Source organism: Pan paniscus, chromosome 11, assembly GCF_029289425.2.
Source record: "Pan paniscus chromosome 11, NHGRI_mPanPan1-v2.0_pri, whole genome shotgun sequence".
Taxonomy (NCBI): Eukaryota; Metazoa; Chordata; class Mammalia; order Primates; family Hominidae; genus Pan; species Pan paniscus.
Window position 1 is genome coordinate 81,445,259 of NC_073260.2, and position 22,349 is coordinate 81,467,607.

General features: G+C 37.0%; 1 long non-coding RNA gene across 1 annotated transcript in view; it reads left to right on the forward strand.

The window, feature by feature from the left end:
- The window catches only part of LOC134728543 (uncharacterized), a 747,936-nt gene that overhangs the window by 248,019 nt on the left and 477,568 nt on the right, over nt 1-22,349 (forward strand). The window contains exon 3 of the long non-coding RNA XR_010109059.1: nt 1,646-1,714. This is a non-coding gene — a long non-coding RNA (uncharacterized LOC134728543). The remainder of the gene's footprint in view (nt 1-1,645; nt 1,715-22,349) is intronic.

Sequence of the window (22,349 nt, forward strand, 5' to 3'; positions counted from 1 at the left end):
ACTATAAGATCCCTAAGAGTCTGGAACCATAGATTTTGTTCATTAGTAATTACCCAGCACCCTGAGCACTGCTAGGCACAGCGTAGAAGGTCAGCAATAGGGCAATTGATGGAGAAAATGATTTTAATATAAGATATGCAGGAGATAAAATACTAAAAGTATATGTCATTAATCACCTTTTTTGGTAATTAATTTGACAAGCTTAATAAAATGGACAGTTTTATTAAAGAAAATGTGAATTGCTAAAAATAATTTAAGAGGGAATAGAAAATTTGAATAATCACAGAATAAATTAAGAAGGTTGTTAAAGAACTAACTCTGAAGAAAATACCAGGTAAAGAATATTTTAAGGATAATTTTCCCCAAACCTTCAAGAAAAAAGCAATTTCTGTATTATTTTAAATGTTATTGAGCTTAGGAAAAGATGAATTTATCCCCAATTCAAATTTTATGAATAAAAAATATAGCCAGTTCACTTAAGAACAAAGATTCAAAAATCCTAAATAAATAATAGTAATTCCAATATAGACTGTATTAAAATAATCTGCTATTAATATTTTATTAAGTTTAGAAAAAGATGAATTGTTCCCCAGTTCATTTTATGAATTGCAAAAATAGCTAGCTTACTTAGGAATAAAGATTCAAAAACCCTAAATAAATAATATCGACTCAAATACAACATTATATTAAAATACTAATACATTGTGCACATGCTGACTTTATCTGAGACCTGCAAAGAAAATGTAAAAGTAAAAAATTTATTAAAACAATTCATCATATTAACAGAACAAAGAAAGAAAAATTTTGTGATCATCTCAGTGTATGCTAACAGGCATTTGTGAAATTCGATTTCACTGTATGAAGAAAATGTTTTGTGAAATAGTAATAGAAGGATATATATTTGGTATGAAGGAAAGTATTCTAAACCTAATGCAAGTATTCAAACTAAATGTGAAAAACTAAAGGAAGTATAGAGTAAGATTTGAAAGTACATTTTCCCCCTATAAGTCTCAATTTCCTTATCTGTAAAATAGAAATAAAAAAGAGCATCTACTTTATAGGGTTGTGGTGAAGATTATATAATGTTTGTAAATAGCTTAGCACAGTACCTCGCACATAACAGAAATTAAATTTGCATTTATTTTCCCTGTTTATTATTAAAATACTGAGGGTAGTTTCATTTTGAATAAGTATATAGATGCTTAAGGCAACTTAAAAGGAAAGGAATGAAGCAAGATGGTCAGAAAAGAGTGTGATACTTGATTTTGGGTTGTGAGAGCCCAGAATAGTGAAGCTAAGGAGGGAGGGCCTTGGATTTAGAAATTCACATTCCCAAACCTTGACATTGAATGACCTCATACTAAATCCATAGCCTGGGAAATGCTGAGGCCAGTTGACTAGGGAAGAGGAACTATCATGGGAGTTATTCTGAGAAAGAACCAAAACACTGAATGCATTTGGCTTACCTAATTAAGCCAAACAAGGTATGTGTGTGGAGTCCTCACCTGCCCAGACTTTTTGAGAATCAAAATCATGTTGTCTGTGCCTTGAGACCTTGCTTGATAGTTGTTTAGTTATAGTGGAGATAGTTTTGGGCCAATTTGGTGGTTTAAAATCTCATACTCCATTTGATACTGTTTTCTAGGGAAGATGCTTTTGTGATATATCCCAGCATGCTGATGACCCCAAGGAGGACCACTGGATACCTAGCAAGGTAAGAAAGAGAATAGTTTTTATTCCAAGATTTTTAGGTTTGAGGCTGGCCTAGGTAGGACAGGTTGGGCTGGGGATGCTGGAGAGTTATCATCCCTGTGACAAATATATGCCTACTAGTAACGCAGGTCAATATTATTATTTAGCTTTGTTTTAGAATTTTTAGTCAGTAATATAATACAAGAAAAGGAAACTGTAAAAGTAATCATGTAATTCTTATTATTTATAATTATGGATTATTAATTATATTAGAAATATAATTATTTTTAATTTGTAGGATTGTTTACCTGGAAAAACTAAAAGAATTGATTGTAAAGCCCTGAGGTCTAATAGTAGAAACAGAGTTCAATAAGGGAACTCTCATATACAAGAATTCATAGAGTTCTTACAGCTCAGCAATAACTATCAAAAATATGAAGGAAAAAATGACATTCAGAATAACAACATAAATTTATTTAAATGAAATTTGGAAGATCTCTTTTTAAAAAGTGCAAAACATTTAGTAAAAGACAAAAGAATTAAGTAGTTATCTACCCTATTCTCAGATAGGAAGAATCGGGATTTAGATACCAGAGTTTCCTCATTTTATATCAGTTATGTAAGGCCAATAGTATAGTGCATTTTTGGCTCTACCTGATGAAATGATTTGCAGTTATACAATATGATGAGCTGTAATAACAGCTATAATATCAATATAGAGAGGATAAGAGGTTTCACATATGCACTATCAAATATTAAAGTAAGTGATAAATCTGCAATCAAAATAGTGTGTCAAGATTAGATCTATTAACAGAATAAAATCTAGTAATTAACACATGTATATATTAAAAACTGTATAGTAAGCAGAGGCTGGGTGTGGTGGCTCACACCTGTAATCGCAGCACTTTGGGAGGCTGAGGTGGGTAGATCATTTGCGACAAGGAATTTGAGACCAGCCTGGCCAACATGGCAATACCCCATCTCTACTGAAAACACAAAAATTAGCCAGGTGTGGTGGTGGGAGGTGGAGGTTGCAGGAGCTGGAGATTGCAGTGAGCTGAGATCGTGCCACTGCACTCCAGCCTGGGCAACAGAGTGAGACTCCAACTCCCCCCAAAAAAACCCCAAAAATAAACAAAAAAAAAGTGTATAGTAAGCAGAAATTATATTTAAAAAGGTGCTGGAAATTTGGTTAATTAGTAAGGACAACGTAAAAAAAAATCAAACCATACTTTACATTATATGATGAAATAACATTTAAATTTCAGGTAGTTTATATATGTAAATATTAAAAATTAGATTACAAAGGTTACATTATAACCTTTAATTTATATGATATATAAAATATGTACTGTATTATATAAACTTTATATTAGGATGTATTATAAATTTATATGAATCAAAGATGTGGAAATCTTTTATAAACTTAATTCTTTCTTAAAAAATTATAAAATAAAACAGATGATTCAGATTCTGTAACTATTTAACGTTTCCTTAAATTCTTAAATTTAAACTTAGGAAATTGAAATTTAAAATTAAATTTAAGAAAGTATACATTCTTAAAACTCACCGTAGTAAAGAAGATATGAGGACCTGGAGGAAAGCCAGAGAGACAGCTATTATATGGGTTAAAATTAGCAAAGACAATTCTTCAGAGTCTCTGGAGATTGATCATGGGGCTTGCTACATATTGAGGAATATTTAATAAGATCTATGGACTCTTTCATGAAGGTGTGGCAATTGAGTTAGGGACTGCCCCTGTTTATTTACAACTCTGTGTTCTGGAAAAGCTGTTCTATTCAGCAGCAGTTGAGTGCTAGATCCCATATCCCTCAACTTCCTTGGGTAGGAGAGCTATTCTTGGTAGATTGGGGAGCTGGTAAACATTGGCAAATCCGATTTTTCACAGCCCTGTGCTACAGAAGACGATATGAGTGGGTGGCAGCAGTGTCCATTCCTCCATTTCCAACTCTTATGAGGTATATAGTATCCGGATGAGGAAACTGGTGAAAAATACAGTCCCTCAATTCTACACAGCTCTGTGTTGCGGGAGAGCTGCTCTACTGGGGTTGGCATCCAAGTGTCAGATCCCATCATCCCCAACTCCCTGGGGCAGAAAAGCCAATCTGGTTAAATAGTAAGATGGCAAAACTCAGCAAATTTTATGCTCTTTGACTCTGGGCTGCAGAAGGTCTATACAGGGCTGTGATGGCAACTGGGTGGCAGAACCCCACCCCCACTATCCTCACACTCACATACAACTGCTCCGTAGAGAGGATCCAGCTAGAGCGGTCAGTAAGTTCACTATTCTCTCTCAGCTCCTGCTTCATAACAAAATTTCTGCTTAGGGAAAGGGGAGAGTTAGAGAAATGCTGAAAGACTGGCTGTGACCCATCTGTGCCAAAGATCCCCACATTATTTCAATCAGACTGTGGAACAATTTATGCCTCAGGGTATTGAAGCAATAGAGTGATCAGCTAGCAATAAATGATGGATAACAGCTGGGTTGATACCAATAGAGTCAGACCTGGCACAATCTTAACAGAGAGATTAAGTGAAGAAGAAAGTCAAAGAGAGCGTTGCAAAAACCATAGTTTTCCCTGGTGACTAGGAAGACTGTGCACATGCCCAGGGCTGCCTGCATTGAAGAGCAACCAGAGAGACAGAACCATTAAGCTATAAGTTCCTGGCTGTATGCAGGGAAACTCACATACTTTGTAAACCATGAAAGCAATCTCCACCCCATTCACAGATTGAAGAGTAAAAGGTGAAAACCTCACTGGTTCACGGGGCTTGTTAAAACCTCTGATCAATCAGTGTCTGATCACTAAATGGTGATAACACAGGATAACCTTCTAGGAAGCCAGGCCAAAAGATAAAAATAAAGAAAAAATATTTGAGTAGGAACATCAGAGGCTGTATGCTGCAGAAAAAAATAGACTTTACTGAACTAGCCCAGCCTAGCCATTAAGCAAATATAAAACAAACAGCAAGAGAAGCCTCAACTAGCTTGTGGAGGTGAGTATTATCAGTATGCAGAGCTGCTGCTATAGACAGACGCAGAGCAAGATGGCGGAATAGAAGGCTCCACCGATCATCCCCTCTGCAAGGACGCCAAGTTAATAACTATCTACACAGAAGAAACACATTCATAAGAACCAAAAATCAGGTGAGCCCTCACAGTACCTGGTTTTAATGTCATATCGCTTGAAAGAGGCACCAAAGAGATAGAAAAAACAGTCCTGAATTGTGGATGCCACCCACCTTCCCCCGAGGCAGCTGCAGCAGTGGATGGTGTGGAGAACATCTCTGGGCACTGGGGGAGAGAGAACACAGCACTTATGAGTCATTGAACTCCGTGCTGCCCTGTAAGAGCAGAAGGGAAAACTAGACCAAACTCAGCTGCTGCCTGCCCATTGAGGGAGCATTTAAATCAGGCCTGGCCAAAGTGGAATCACAGTGGTCCGCCAAACTTGAGCTTTCATTAACCTTACCACCATGGGCTACAGTGCCCTGTGTCTCTAAATGAACTTGAAAGGCAGTCTAGGCCATAAGGACTGCAACTCCAACTCCTAGGTGCTTCCTAGTGCTGAGCTAGGCTCAGACACAGTGGACTGGGGTCGGGGGCACATGACATACTGAGACACCACCTGGGGCAACAAAGGGAGTCCTGGCATTACCCTTTCTCTAACCCCAGGCTGCACAGCTCACAGCTCCAAAAGAGACCTCTTTCTTCCACTTTAGGGGAGGAGAGGGAAGAGTCAAGAGGACTTTCTTTTGCATCTTGGATATCAGCTCAGCCGCAGGGCAGCAGTCAGAGTTGTGAGGCCCCCATTCCAGGCCCTAGCTCCAAGGTGACATTTCTAGACATACTCTGGGCCAGAAGGGTACCTGCTACCTTGAAGGAAAGGACCCAATCCTGGCAGCATTCATTATCTGCTAACTGAAGAGCCCTTGGGCCCCAAATAAGCAGCAGGGATACCCAGGTACTACATCAATGACCTTGGGTGAGCCTCTGATACTTTAACTAGTTTCAGGTGAGACACAGCACATTACCAACTGTGGTGGCTACGTGGCAAAACTCCTTTTGCTTGAGAAAAGCAGGGGGAAATGTGAAGGAGGATTTGTCTTGCACCTTAGGTAACAGCACACAGCCACAGGGGTGTAGAACACCAAGTGGGTTCTTGGGGTTTCTGATTTCAGAACTTGACTCCTGGATAGCATTTCTGGACCTGCCCTGGGCCAGAGGGGAGCCCACTACCCTCAAAAGTGAGTCCCACACCAGGCAGCATTCACAACAAGCTGACTTAAGAGTCCTTGGGCCTTAAGGGAACATTGGTGGTAATCTGGCAGTACTCATCATGGCCTGGGGTGGTGGTGGCTTCAGGGTGAGGCTTCTCTGCCTTTGAAAATGGGAGGGAAGAGTGGAAAAGACTGCATCTTGTGGTTTGACTGCCAGCTGATGCACTGTACAATAGAACACCAGGCAGACTTCTAAGGTTTTTGGCTCTAGTTCCTGACTTCTGGATGACACGTCCAAACCCACTTAGGGGCTAGGGAACTTCACTGCTCTGAAAGGAAGGACACAGTCCTGGCTGGCTTTGACCCAGCTGATTGTAGAGCCCCAGGGCCCAAAGCAAACATAGGCAGTAGCCAGGGAATGATTACAGCAGGCATTGAGTGAGACCCAGTGATGTACTGGCTTCAGGTATGACCCAGTGCCGTCATAGCGGTGGTGGCCACAGGAGTGTTTGTGTTACTCCACCTCCAGCTTTAGATGGCTCAGAACAGAGAGAAAAAGAGACTGTTTGTTTGGGATACAGTAAGGGAAGAGAACAAGAGTCTCTGCCTGGTATTCCAGAGAATTCTCCCAGATCTTGTCCAAGATCATCAAGGCGATACCTCTATGAATCTGCAAGAATCACAGCATTACTGGGCTTAGGGGTGCCTCTTAATGTGGATGTAGGTTAGAACGCAACACTCAAGTCCTTTCAAATATCTGAAAAGCCTTCCCAAGAGGGACAGGTACAAATAAGCCGAGATAGTGAAGACTACAATCAATATCTAATTCTTCAGTGCCCAGACAGTGAAGACTAAAATCAATGCCTAACTCTTCAATGCCCAGACACTGAAGAACATCTACTAGCATCAGCATCATCCAGGAAAACATGACCTCACCAAGTGAACTAAATAAGGCACCAGAGACCAATCTTGGAGAAACAGATATGTGACATTTCAGACAGAGAATTCAAAATAGCTGTGATATGGTTTGGCTGTGTCCCCACCCAAATCTCATCTTGAATTGTAACTCTCATAATTTCCATGTGTTGTGGGAGGGACCCGGTGGGACGTAACTGAATCATGGGGGCAGGTCTTACCCATGCTATTCTCATGATGGTGAATAAGTCTTATGAGATCAGATGATTTTATAAAGGGGAATTTTCCTGCGCAAGCTTTTCTCTTGTCTGATGCCATGATTGTGAGGCCTCCCTAGCCAGGTGGAACTGAGAGTCCACTAAACCTCTTTTTTTTTTTTTTTGTAAATTGCCCAGACATAGGTGTCTTTATCAGCAGCATGAAAATGGACTAATACAAGCTGTTTTGAAGAAACTCAAAGAAATGCAAGAAAACACTGAAAAGGAATTCAGAAGTCTATCAGATAAATGTAACAAAGATATTGAAATAATTAAAAAGAGTCCAGCAGAAATTCTGGAGCTAAAAAATGCAATTGGCATACTGAAGAATGCATGAAAGAACTTTAATAGTACAATTGGTCAATCAGAAAAATTAGTGAACTTGAAGACAGGCTATTTGAAAATAGTCAGAGGAGACAGAAAAATGAAGGATATGTACAGGATCTAAAAAATTGCCCCAAAAGGGAAAAACTAACAGTTATTGGCTTTAAAGAGGAGTTAGAAAAAGATATATGGCCGGGCATGGTGGCTCACACCTGTAATCCCAGCACTATGGGAGGCCATGGCAGGTGGATCATCTGAGGTCAGGAATTTGAGACCAGCCTGGTCAACCATAGCCAACATGATGAAATCCTGTCTCTACTAAAAATACAACAACAACAAAAAATTAGGCAGACATGGTGGTACATGCCTGTAATCCCAGCTACTTGGGAAGCTGAATTACTTGAATCCAGGAGGTGGAGCTTGCAGTGAGGTGAGATTATGCCACTGCACTCCAGCCTGGGCGACAGAGCAAGACTCTGTCTCAAAAAAAATAAATAAAATATAAAAATAAAAAAGAGCGAGATGTGGGTAGAAAGTTTATTCAAAGGAATAATCACAAAGAACTTCCAAAACCTAGAGAAATATATCAATATCCAAGTAAAAGAAGGTTATAGAACACTGGGCGGATTTAACCCAAAGAAGACTACCTCAAGGCATTTAATAATCAGACTCCCAGAAGTTAAGGTTAAAGAAAGGATCCTAAAAGCAGGAAAAGAAACAACATGAAATGGAGATCCAATACATCTATCAGCAGACTTTTCAGGTCAAGAGACAATGTCATGACATTTAAAGTGCTGAAGGAAAACAGCTTTTACCCTAGAATAGTATATCTGACAAAAATATTCTTCAAATATGAAGGAGAAATAAAGACTTTCCCAGACAAACAAAAGCTGAGGGAATTTATCAATATCAGACCTGTCTTAAATGCAAAAGGGAGTACTTCAGTCAGAAAGAAAAGGCTGTGAATGAACAATAAGAAATCATCTAAAGGTACAAAACTCACTGGTAGTATTAAGTACCTAGAGAAACACCACTGTAACTGTGGTGTGTAAACTACTCTGATACTCATTACAAAGACTAAATGAAGAACCAATCAAAAATAATAACTACAACTTTATAAGACATAGTACAATAAGATATAAATACAAATAACAAAGTTAAAAAGCAGGGGAATAAAGTTAAGGCACAGAGTTTTTATTAATTTTCTTTTTGCTTATTAATACAAACTGTGTTGTTATCAGGTTAAAATAATTAGTTATAAGATAGTATTTGCAAGCCTCATGGTACCCTCTAACCAGAAAAATATACAATAGATACACACACACAAAAAAGAAATTATATCACCAGATAAAAATCACATTCACTAGAGGAAGACAGGAAGAAAAGAAAGAAGGAAGAGAGGACCACAGAACAACCAGAAAATAACAAGATGGCTAGAGTAAGTCTTTACTTATTAATAATAACATTGAATGTAAATAGACTAAACTCTCCAATCAAAAGATACAGAGTGGCTGAATGGATGAAACAAATGAAACCCTTTAATCTGTTGCCTACAAGAAACACTTTACCTAAAAAGACACACATAGATTGACAATAAAGGGATGAAAACTGATATTCTATGCCAAAGGAAACAAAAAGAGTGGAAGTAGCTATACTTACATCAGACAAAATAGATTTCAAGAGAAAAACTATAAGAAAAGACAAAGAGGATCACTGTATAATGATAATGGGGTCAATTCAGCAGGAGGATATAACAATTGAAAATATATATGCACCCAACACTGGAGCATCTAGATATATAAAGCAAATATTATTAGAGTTAAAGAGAGAGATAGGCCCCAATACAATAATAGCTGGAGACATCAACACCCAACTTTCAGCATTGGACAGATGTTCCAGACAGATAATCAATAAAGAAACATCAGACTTAATCTGCATTACAGACCAAATGGATCTAAAATAGATATTTACAGAATTTCATTCAACAGCTGCAGAATACACATTCTTTTCCTCAGCACATGGATCATTCTCAAGGATAGATGGTATGTTAGGTCACAAAACAAGTCTTAAAACATTGAGAAGATAGAAATAATATCAAGCATCTTCTCTGACCACAATGGAATAGGACAAGAAATAACGAGGGATTTTGGAAACTATACAAATACATGGAAGTTAAAAAAAATGCTCCTGAATGACCAGTGGGTCAATGAAGAAATTAGGAAGGAAATTGAAAAATTTCAGAGGGACATTATGTAATGATAAAAAGATTAGTCCAGCAGGAAAATACCAGAATCCTAAAGATAGATTCAGCTAAGACTGGAGATCCCAAATTCATAAAGCAGTTACTACATAACACAAGAAATGAGATGGATAGCAATACAGTAATAATGGGGACTTCAGTACTTCACTGACAGTGCTGGATAGGTCATTAAGACAAAAAGAAACAATGGACTTAAACTATACCCTAGAAAAATGGACTTAACAGATATTTACAGAACATTCTACCCAACAAATGCAGAATATACATTTTTTCCATCATCACATGGAATATTCTCCAAGATAGGCCATATGATAGGTCACATAACAAGTCTAAATAAATTTAAGAAAATTTTAATAAATTAAAGAAAATTGAAATTGTATCATGTACTCTCTCAGACCACAGTAGAATAAAACAAAATTAACTCTTGACCTGGCACAGTGGCTTACGCCTGTAATCCCAGCACTTTGGGAGGCTGAGGCAGGTGGATCACAAGGTCAGGAGATGGAGACCATCCTGGCTAACACAGTGAAGCCCCATCTCTACTAAAAATACAAAAAATTAGCTGGGTGTGGTGGTGGGCGCCTGTAGTCCCAGCTACTCAGGAGGCTGAGGCAGGAGAATGGCGTGAACCTGGGAGGCGGAGCTTGCAGTGAGCCGAGATGTTACCACTGCACTCCAGCCTGGGCCACAGAGTGAGACTCTGTCTCAAAAAAAAAAACAAACAAAACTTTATATTTCATTAAAATGTGATACAAATATTAATAGCCTACTCAAGTATATTTACCACCCAGCTTAAAAAATACTACTAATATTGATGAAACTCATGTTCCATAGTATATGTGTTCTTCTGTAACTTTCTTTTCTTCTAACATTACATTAATATGATTTATCCATATTTACATGTGCGTTTCACTTTTGCTGCTTCCTTGTATTCCATCGTATGACTATACCATAATTTATTTAGTGATCCATTCACCTATCAATGAACATTTAGATTGTATATCTATTAGGATGGGATACACTATGCTAAGCTCAAATCTCAATGGCCTAAAATAAAATATTTTATATTGGTTTGGATTTTGTATTGCAGATGGTGGAGGTTCTGTCAGTCTGGGTCCCACCCAAGATGTACATTTTATTCTACATGTCCACCATGGGTGGGACCCAGACTGACAGAAACTCCACCATCTGCAATACTCTGGTCACTGTAGCTGGGGAAGTCACTGAGGTAAATCATTTACAGTCTCTTAAAAACTTTTCACCCAGAATTGACCCATGTTCCTTCTATTCAGATTGTACTGGCCATAGAAAATTACATTGCCACATTTAATTTCAAAGGATTAGGTTAGAGCTGTGGAATACTGCCACATACCCATGAGGAGAAGAATTGTAATACTAGCAAACAGCTCTAAGATAATTGCAAGTGGTTTTCAAAGTTTTGTCTTGTGGAGTGGCATTGTTAGGTCATGGGGTATAGACAGTTCAACTTTACTGGATATTATCAGAATGCTCTCCAGAGTTGTATGAGCGTGTACTCCCAGTAGCAATGCATAAAAGTCAACTTTGTGCTGTGTCCTCACCAGCATATTCAGTTTTCTTTTTTGCTATTGTCTTATGCAATGGCACCTCATTGTGGTGTTAATATTTATTTCTCTTACTACTAAGGAGGTGGGGTATCTTTCCAGGTGTTTATTAGCCATTCTTCCTTTTCTATCAATTGCCCATTTAAGTATTTTGTCTGTTTTTCTGAGTTTGTTTTCATTTTTATATTAGTTTATTGGAGTCTGGCAGTTATTTTTGAATAATAATTATTTATGATTATTGGTGTTATAATTATCTTTCCCCAGTCAGCGATTTGTTTTGATGCAAACTTGACTTATGGTCAAGTTTATCAAAAGTTTTTGCTAAGCTTTTTGAGTTCTTTGTGTGTGTGTGTGTGTTTGCATGCATGCAAGTTTACTTAAAAAAAAAAATCATTACTCTGATGTTGTAAAGATATTTTTCTCTATTTCATTTTACATGATGTACAGTTTTTCTTTCTATATTTAGCTACTTAATTCACCTGGGATTAGTATTTTGCATATAATATGAGGTAGGGATTTGAGTTTGCATTTTTTTCATATGGTTAGCCTACTCTCTCAGCACAAAAGAATAGTCCAACATTTCACTAATTAGCATTGCTTTGTGATGTATGCTTGATATATGTGTAGGAATCTTTCTGGGCCTTTTTTTCTGTTTTGTCTATTTCTCTAAATCTTTATCAATTCCACCATGTCTTATTATTTTAGCTTTATAATAGCTTGACATTTGATAAGAAGTGTGGATCTTTCATATTTATTCAACCAGTACAAAGAAGGCATATACTCTAGTCCAGGTAACTTTCTACATGTTGTAGATATAAAATTGGAAAAAAAAATTCTCCTTTCTGGGAATGTAGAGTCTTTTGAGAAAGTCTGCCTAGTGAACATGTAAATTATAATACAAATGTTAATACTATAATATGTGCATATAATATGTGCTCCCGACACACTCTGTCTGGAATAGGAGAGAAGCAGAAACTATGTGTTCAGAATTTAAAAAAAAATTAGATTACACGATTCCAAATCTATTCCCAAGACATTGTAGCCTTATCTATAAAATCAAGAGTAGTGTTTGAGTAGGTTAAGAATGGACCTCGGGCTGTAGTTTAGATATATCTGACCTAGAGGTGAAAATGATATATTTATTAAATAGATTTTGTATCCTATCATGTCTACTTGGCACAAAGATTCCACAGAGATTCCATTTTGCTGATCTTTTTACTTTCATTGGCTTTAGATCTATTTTACATTCTTCATTATGGACAGGCCATTATGAAAAACTCTTGAGGGTTGATTATATTTGTGCCTAATTCTGTAGGCCTAGAACTAGATTTAGGCCTATAGAATTTAAAAACTTACATGAAAGGAAGGCAACCAGATGATAACTCAAATTTTATTTTTATGAATGTGGCTATAAAGTTGTTGCTTGAGACACTAACAGAATGATAGATTACTTCAAAAGCATTATAGTATCTCATCTAAGGGAATTAATGATTCTAATCAACCCCTTTGTACAGGTACACCGTAGAGGTTTGGGTTGATTTCTATGTTTCACTTTTTAGGAGGGACAAAAGTAAACTGATACATTCTTGGAAGAGAGCCCTAGGTAGATGTGGACTTAAAATTCAGTGAGATTATTGATGAATGAAAGCATAGGGATTGTTTTGACAGGAGTGGTAGGTAGTAGGGGGTGGGAAAAACAGGTTATCTTTTGAAGTATTTGTCTTTAAATGGCAGCAATAAGACGAATGGATCATGCCTGATGGAAATTCCTTCTTACTAGCTATGTTCAAACATGGATTCACTAGTAGATCTATTCAGAGAAGTCCTATAGAAGAGATTCAAAAGTATTTGTCAAGATGAATTCTATGATAACACAAACTTCTTGAGATATTATATCGTTTTGCTTCTTTATTAAAACTTTCTTGATGTGCAAATGATACTACCCCATGTTTTGGAGTCTTGTTTTAATTTTTCATTTTTTCCCCTGTTTTGTAAACAATGAAAAATAGAGTTAAATGCCCTTCAACTTCACATATATGTGACTATAACCTTAGTCTAACCTACTAATTCTGTGCTGATCTTGCATTTATCACTTGCCCTCACCGGCCAACCTATTCAGGGCTGCAAAAGAGCAAAACAAGATAAGCAATTGTAATTTGAGTGTGTTACTAAGCTTGTGTTGTTGTAAATAATAGTTTTAGAAACAAGGAAGAGCAGTGAAGACAGAGTGTGAAATCTTTGGGTAGGAACTACATCTGATTTGCCCTTCTATTTAACTCTGTTGACTAGCATATTGCCTGGAAAATAAAAATGCACAATAAATACTGGTTTAGTTAAAAACAAAACCTACTTTAACCCCAGCACTTTGGGAAGCCATGGCAGGCAGATCGCTTGAGGCCAGGAGTTCAAGGCCAGCCTGGCCAACATGGTAAAACCCCGTCTCTACTAAAAATACAAATATTAGCTGGGCACGGAATGGCACGTGCCTGTGGTCCCTGCTACTCAGGAGGCTGAGGCATGAGAGTTGCTGGAACCCAAGAGGCAGAGATTGCAGTAAGCTGAGATTGCACCACTGCACTCCAGCCTGGGTAACAGTGAGACTCTGTCTCAAAAAAACAAAACAAAACAAAAAAAACAGAAACGGAAAACACAACCTGTCATTTCTCAATAATCATATAAATTGTGTTATCAGTGGTAAAGAGAACTTTAGATTCATAGTCATGTATTTGTGCACAGAATTTCATGTAATCAACATTTATTTTGAACTATAGGGGAGGGGAAAGCAGTATTAGGTGCTGAGAGAAAATGGAAAGACTTGAAAGGTTTGGAAGCCAGTGGTTTAGTTTTGAGCACATGATGAAGACATTATAAATACTTTACAATGCTACAAAACAACATGCATTCACTTTCTCAAGTGCAGAAGCATTTGTGAAATTCAGCAAAAAAAACCTGAAAATTTTTGTGGCAAAAACCTTAAGCCTTTAATTTCTAACTTTTGCTAACCAATTCCTTTGTACTCCAAAGGGTATCAGTAATTTATATTTTGATTTACATATTGTATTCGTCTGTTCAGGCACTGCTATAAAGAAATACTTGAAACTGGGTAATTTATAAATAAAAGAAGTTTTATTGGCTGACAGTTCCTCAGGCTGTACAGGAAGCATGATGCTGACATCTGCTCAGCTTTTGAGGAGCCCTCAGGAAACTTACAATCAGGGCAGAAGGCAAAAGGAAAGCCAGCACTTCACATGACTGGAATGACTGGAGCAGGAGAAAGAGAGAGAGTGGCGAGGTATCATACGCTTTTAAACAACCAGATCTCTGGATATCTCACTCACTCACTGTCATGAGAACAACACTGAGGGGATGGTGCTAAACAATTCATGAAGAATCATCCCCATGGTCCAATCACCTCCCACCAGGCCCCACCTCCAACACTGGGGATTACAATTCAACATGAGATTTAGTGAGGACATACATCCAAACCATATCACCTATTATTTGAAATGATTTTAAGTTAACTATTAAAGTTTTCTTTGATGGCTTTAAAAACCAAGTTATACCAACTTTACCACACTTGGGAATTGTGACTTTGAAAGAAATCTGGACATAAGCTCATCTTTTTTGGAGGGTACTGGCACATGTTATATATGAAGGTAGGTACTCATCCCAAACACTGAGATTTCATTATGAAATGGGGCAAGAATAGTTTTGTGGAGAATAAGTAAATTCCTAGTGTGAGTGCAAGTTGTCATCTTGATGCCACCGTGATCCTCAGCAAAAGTGATTTATTGTATTGGATTATATTATCCACCTATTTTTTCACATGCTTCTTTTACCATGATATTATGCAGGCAACTATGACCACTGTCGAATGCTCTCTCAGCCACATCTTTTATACTGTGCCAATTAAGCAGAAGGTGGGGAATGTTGTCAGAGGGACTTAAATGTCTCATCTAAAGGTCAGCACCTAATGACAAGACAGCATTTATCCTGAACTGGACTGTAGAGTCAGCACTGGGTTTGAGCCCAGTTGCTGTTGTGGGACTTAAATATACAGTCCTCCAAATGAGAACAGGTGGTGTCAAAGGAACTATACTGGTGTTCAAGATATATCCTAAAATAGATTTAAGCCTCTCCGTGACCTCATTTTGCCGCTCGGGCTTGCTTACGAGTGTGTTTTTGGGTGGTGTTAATGTTCCAGTGTTAGCCATTATAATTTATGGGCTGACATAGGATCATTAGCACTGAGCATGGATTGTGCTCAGTAGCCAAGGCATAACTTTTTCCCCTCTATGTTTCCTACAGCTGGTCAGTGTTTTGTAACCAGGGCACCAACTCTGCAGCCAGTTCGTAACTTTAGATGTTTGATTGGGTGTGTAGTTGGCATCACAGACACGGTTAACCAAGGATAATATTAGAGTATGAGTGACAGTTTCAATATTTTATTCCTGTTAGAACTAGCTTTAGCACAAGTTGAAACCAGGTAACTGAATCTATAGTAAGATTTTATTTAATAAAATCATTTCATGCAAGATAACAGTAACTGTGACTGTTTAGCCTTGGAGCAGGTGAAGGAGTTAGTGATTTTGTCAATTAAAGTTTCATCAAAGTAAGCCATAGATGTTCTATTTCTGGAAAGAGTAATAATGTTACAAGGTTTACAATGAAAACCAGCAGACCTTTGACCTCTTTTTCCCTACTGTCAGTCCTGCTTTCAAGAACCACCACTTTTCATTCTGTCAATGCTTCTGGTATTTGCCACCATTTTTCTATATAACACAGTTATACTTGCGGTTCTTGATTCTTCAGTTTTAGATATTACATATTGAGTTTTTATTTTTATTATGACAGATATGAAAGATAAAGGTTTAACTCTTTTAAACTCCATTTGCCTCCAACATACATTATTCCCCTTCTCCCATCCTCTTTTTCACAATGTTTGGTGAAATCAGTATTTTGTTTCTCATTGTTACTAAATAAATTGGTTCTCAATGGGTGCAGGAATAGTCATTCTTAATGACTGTTCATTAAGACATTATAATAATTAGGTTAAGGGATTTGATGCTGTCAGGGTGATTCCCTGATAACACTGTAGACATAGACGGGGAACAGATACACAGAACAGAAAGAAACAAGCTGCTTCCTGGGCTTGATTGGAACACAGCAGTGAAGACATTTGCCCACAACTGTGCTAGGGGTGAAGCAAGTGAGAAAGGGGTATGGGTTAATTAGGAGGGACACTGTGGAGGAGATTGCAAACGTCTTTGCAAGGATTTTTGAAAATGTATGGGGGCATTTTTTGGAGTTCACAATGGTTTGGGGCACAAGTGACGCTTAGTGGATGGAGTCCAGGGCTACTAGACCTTGTGCAATGCATGGTCAAAGAATTGTCCTGCACCCCACCTGAATGTCCTGCTGAAATGCTGTACATAGGTACCTTAGTGTAGATAAAAAACTCATTTATAAATATCTGAACCCAGAACCTGTCAGAATTTTACATAAAAACACACAGTATTTCTAACAGCGTTTCACTATATGCTGAATTTTCTAGAAATTAACCACCAGACTAATCAATGAAAGATTGTCATTTGTTGTTTGGAGGTTTATTAAGACTTGCACACTATTTGGAAAATCATATGCCCCAAAACACCCCCGGTGCTATTTTAATTAATATATTAATATGTGTCAATCTATATTTATAGCTGTTACATTCATGAAGATTCTCAATTAGATGCAATATCTGCTACTTTATTTTATCTGTTAATGCAATCAGTATCCAAATCTGTTTATTTACATATTAGAATATTTATTTCATTAAATTTTACTTTTGTGTATTTCTTCATCATATTTCAGTTAGGATGTAACATTGATGTTTTTCTTTATGTTGTGAACATAGGCAAGTTATATACCTATGAATTTCATCAGTTCATTGTAAGATATATGTTATAAAAATATGAAATATGATCTAATAGAGTTGAAAATAGAATTATAGCTGAGTCACAAAGTAACTTTTTTGAATAAGCTTTTTTTATATTTTCATTGTTTTTTTAAAATATAATTATCAAGAATTGTAAAACTCATCTTAATATAGTTCACATGTCAGAGAAAACACCAATACCATGATCTACTTAGTGAAATCCCCCTTCCTGTTGCGACCCTATCTCTTTTCTTTTCTTTCTAGGTCTGGAACATAGCTCTTATTCTGGGATTTCATCTGTGATCATCCTGGGAATTTTCTGTATGATCTTGGGTCCTGTTCCCATTTCTTCCTTTTTCTTACTTCATTCCCTGATTTTGATGGAACATTTTCTAAAATGGCTTCATCAGAAAGGGTAATAAGGTAAATTCTGTGAGACTGTATGTGTCTGAAAATATATTTATTCTATCCTCACACTTGTTTGATAATATGACTAGGTATCAAATTCTAGGTTTGAAATAATTTTTCCTCAGAATTTTGAAGGCATTTTTTTTGAAATCTAATGCCAATTTAGTTGCTAATTCTTTATATATTACTTGCTTCTCTCTCTCCCACTCTCCCCTCTCTATCTTTGAGAATATTTGTAATCTTCTTTATTCCTGGGGTTCTGATATTTTACAATGATATATTTTGGTGTGAAATTTTATATATTAGTGGAACTGAATATTCAGTGGGAGGTATGTTATCTGTTAATTTTTATACTGCACTCATTTTATGTATTATTTATCTGATACTTTTCTCCCATTCATTTTTTTATTCTCCTTTTTTCTGGAACTTTTGTAATAATGACTTTCAAAATTAATTTTTAATTATATGTCTACATATAAATAAATATTATATATTTTAAATCCTATTTAATGGATACTTTCTTCAAGTTTATCTATTAACAAAACCATTACTTTTTGATGTCCTATCACCTCTTCAATTACGCAAGCTCAGTTATGTTATCTTAGATATTGCATTTTGGCAATATTCTGTTCTTGTTCTTAGATGTACTCCTTTTTTTTTTCCTTAGTATGTCCATTATAATATTCTAAATTTTTCTTCAGTTCAGTGCACTGTTTACATTTCTTCTGAATTCTTATTTTCATCTGGCCTGAGTTGGTCTCTGCTTCTTTCATGTTAGACATACTCCTCAAATATCTAGTGATCTTTGACTATTCTTTGTACTTGTATTAGTTTTTTACTGCTGCTGTAATAAATTACCACAATTGTAGTTGCTTAACACAACACAGGTTTATTATCTTATAGCTCTGGAATTCAGAAGTTCAAAATAAATTCCACTAGGCTAAAATTAAGGTGTTGGTATAGCTGATTTCATTCTAGAGGCTTTAGGAGAATACATGTTTCCTTGCTTTTTCCAAATTCTAGAGGTTACCTGAAGTCCTTAGCTTGTAGGTCCCTTCTTCCGTCTTTAAAGTACATTACTCCACTTCTGATTCCATCATCACGTCTTTTTTTTTTTTCTCACTTGACCCTCCTGGTTGCCTTTTATAAGGACCCTTGTCATTACATTGGGCCCACCCAGATAATTAAGGACAATCCCTACAAATCAAAATCCTTAACTTAATCGTATCTGCCAAGTCTTTTTACCATGTAGAATATAATATTCACAGGGTCCAGAGATTAGGATGTGGACATCTTTGGTCATGGGAGGGGAATTGTTTTGTTTATTGGTGTTCTTTAAGAAATGAATCTCTGATTATTGATAAGTTGTGTGTGTATGGTTAAGTGATTGCACCAGTGGCCCTTAATTTCATTCATTGGGAGACAACCCAGTGATGGCTCCTAGAAGCTTTTGTCTCTCAGCTGATCATTTCTGTGACAGAGAAATTCTACTAGAGGGTTGTAAGCCTAGCTGTTAGAATTCTGCGAGCCATACAGGTAAAGGAGTTTGAGGGAGGCAATAGCAGTTCTCACCATTCAATATGCAGGATATTACTCATTCATCTTCTTTTCAGCACAGATCGCCATTTCCACCCTTAGCTTTGGTGTTTCCATGTCTTCTATGATTGAATTGTCCTAACGGCCAGCAAAGATCAGGGCTCTCACTAGCAGAGAAAAGAGAAGGAAGGGATATGGTGGTCTGACCACTCCTGATACAGACTTTCACCCAGTCCTGCTTTCAGACGAACTCCATGCCCAGCTTTCAGAAGTACTCAGAACCTTCAATTCCTGAGTTACTCTGGTGTTCTACAGTGAATGTTTATTTTTTCACTGATTTTGCCCTATGTAGGCTTTCAGAAACAATGATTATTTATCTGTCCCATTTTCAGGCTTTAAAAAATGTTACTGTCTTTCATCTGCTGTTCTTCCCTTTTCTGTTCTTAGCCCTTGTTCACATCTATTTTTTAAAAATTCCATTACTATCATTTTAAAGCTGTTTTATAGGGAAGCAGGGATAAACTGCATGCTTAAACTGTCACATTTAACTGCAAACTTAAGAATTAGCAGTCTTAAAAGGAGGGGCATATCCAAACAAACACTGAAGGAGGTACAAAAGGTTGAATGGGTTAAATGTTCTGTAAATGTCTGTTAGGTCTATTTGGTTTAAAGTGCAGTTTAACTCCATTGTTTCTTTGTTGATTTTCTGTCTAGATGATCCGTTCAATGCTGAGAGTGGGGTGTTGAAGACCCTAACTATTATTGTATTGGAGCCTGTCTCTCTCTTTATATCTAATAATATTTCCTTTACATTTCTGGGTGCTCTCATTTTAAGTGCATATATTTGCAATTGATATATTTTTTAAATGAATTGATCCCTTTATCATTATATAGTGATCTTTTTTGTCTCTTTTGACTGTTTTTGACTTAAATTCTGTTTTGTCTGATGTAAGTTATAGCTACTCCTGCTTGGTTTTGGTTTCTGTTTCTGTTGAATATCTTTTTGTATCTCTTCACTTTCAGTCTATGTGTGTCTTTACAGATAGTATGAGCATTTTGGAGACAGCACATAGCTGGGTCTTGGTTTTTATCTATTCAGCTACTCTGTGTTTTTTAAGTGGAGAATTTAATTCATTAACATTGAAGGTTTTAATTGATATGTGAGGACTTATTCCTGTCATTTTGTTGATTGTTTTCTGTTTTTATTTTTCATGTATCTTTTGTTCCTTTCTCCTTCTCTTATTGTTTATCATTACAGTTTTGTGGTTTTTCTATAGTGATAAGCCTTGATTCCTTTCTCTTTCTCCTTTTTGTGTCTCCTTTATGAATGTTTTATCATTTTACGTGCTTTCATCATGGTGACTATCATCTTTTTGCTTCCAGATGTACCACTCCCTTGAACATTTCTTGTAAGGCAGGTCTAATGGTGTTCGATTTTCTCAGTTTTTGCTTGTCTGGGAAATACTTCATTTCCTTCTCAATTCTGACAGATCACTTCAGTGGGTACAGTATTCTTGACCAACAAATTTATTTTTCTTTCTGTACTTTGAATATATAATCTGATTCTCCTGGCCGGTAAATTTTCTGCTGAGAAATCTATTAGTCCAGTTGGGATTCCCTTATATGTGACTTCATGCTTTTGTTTTTAGAATTCTCTATTTTTCTTTGGCTTTTGACAATTTGGCTATGTTGTGCCTCAGAGAGGATCTTTTTGTGTTGACTCTATTTGGTACATTTGAGCTTTCTGGATATGGATATACATATCTCTTCCATATGGGAAAGACATGGAAAGTTTTCAGCTATTATATTATTAAACATCTAGGTTTTCCACACCTTTTCCCATCTCTTCTCTTTTTCTAATGCCATAATGCAAATATTTATTTGCTTAATGGTGTTCCATAAGTCCTGCAGGATTTCTTCATTCTTTTTCATTTTTACTTTTTAAAAATCTGACTGAATAATTTCAAATGACATGTTTCAATTTCAGAGATTCTTTCTTCTGCTTTATCTAGCCTGCTATTGATGCTCTTTATTGTATTTTTTATTAATTGATTTCTTCAGCTGCATGATATCTATTTGGTTCTTTTTTATGATTTCCATCTCTTTGTGAAATTTCTCATTTATATTGTAAATTGTTTTCCTGAGCTTTTTCCTTTACATTATAATTTCAAATTTCTTTTCTTGCAATTTGTAGATTTTCTTTTTTTGTTGTTGTTGTCTGCTACTGGAGTGTTATTGTGTTCTTTTGGTGGTGTTTTATTTGTTTTTTTTTTTTATATTTCCCATGTCTCTCTGTTGAGATCTGTTTATTTGGTGGAACAATCACCTCTTTCAAATTTTATAGTGGCTTTGGTAGGGGAAGACTTTCACCTGCATTTGGGGCCTTGTATTCTGGTTGAGAAGGGTGTAGTGACTCTGGTTCTGAATAGATGTAGTGGCATAGTCTCTGTGCAGCTTCATCTGTGATCAATTCCAGTGATAATTGTGAGTGCCTCAGTGACCAAGGCTATAGAATTTTGTGACACAGCAGTGGTGGTGTAGTTTGTTAATGTTCTTGATGGCCAAAGGTTTCTATTCTTGTTTTCCCCATAATAGGGAGACTTAGCTTAGGGGATCCCTCTCGGTATTGGGTCTGACACAGCCTACAAGCAGTTGCAGTGCCATTGGGTTCCAGATGCAGGTGCAGTGGCATTGGGTTCCAGATGCAGGTGCTCAGTGGCTTTGGACCTAGGGTTCTAGGTTCAGGGTCTCGTCAACATATTGTGACACTTGGATCTTGGGGTTACAGGTTCACTTTCTGTGGCAGGGTTGGATGTTGATGTTGATTGCCCACAGATGCAGGATCAGTGACTCTGAAACATCCCTTAAAACTTGGGCCTTGGGGGCTGGGTTATAGTTGTGATTCCATCCTTGGGGAGCAGGGTACAGCACTGGCTCTTTTTTAGGAAGAAGGGATGCTCTTCAAACCTCCAGGAGGTTTAGGCCCAGGAAGCAGGATATGGCTGCATTTTGGAAACCAAAGCTAATAGGGCAACTCAGGCCTTAGGGGATGAGGCACCATGACTTCAGGATGGTAGGACTTAGCAGTATCTCAGATTATATGAGGCTAGGTGCAGTGGTAGTGAATACCTCAGAATGGCAGAGCACAGAATGGCCAACCAAATGGCTGTCATTTGATCCCTGGGGGTCACGGAGCAGCACATCAATGACTC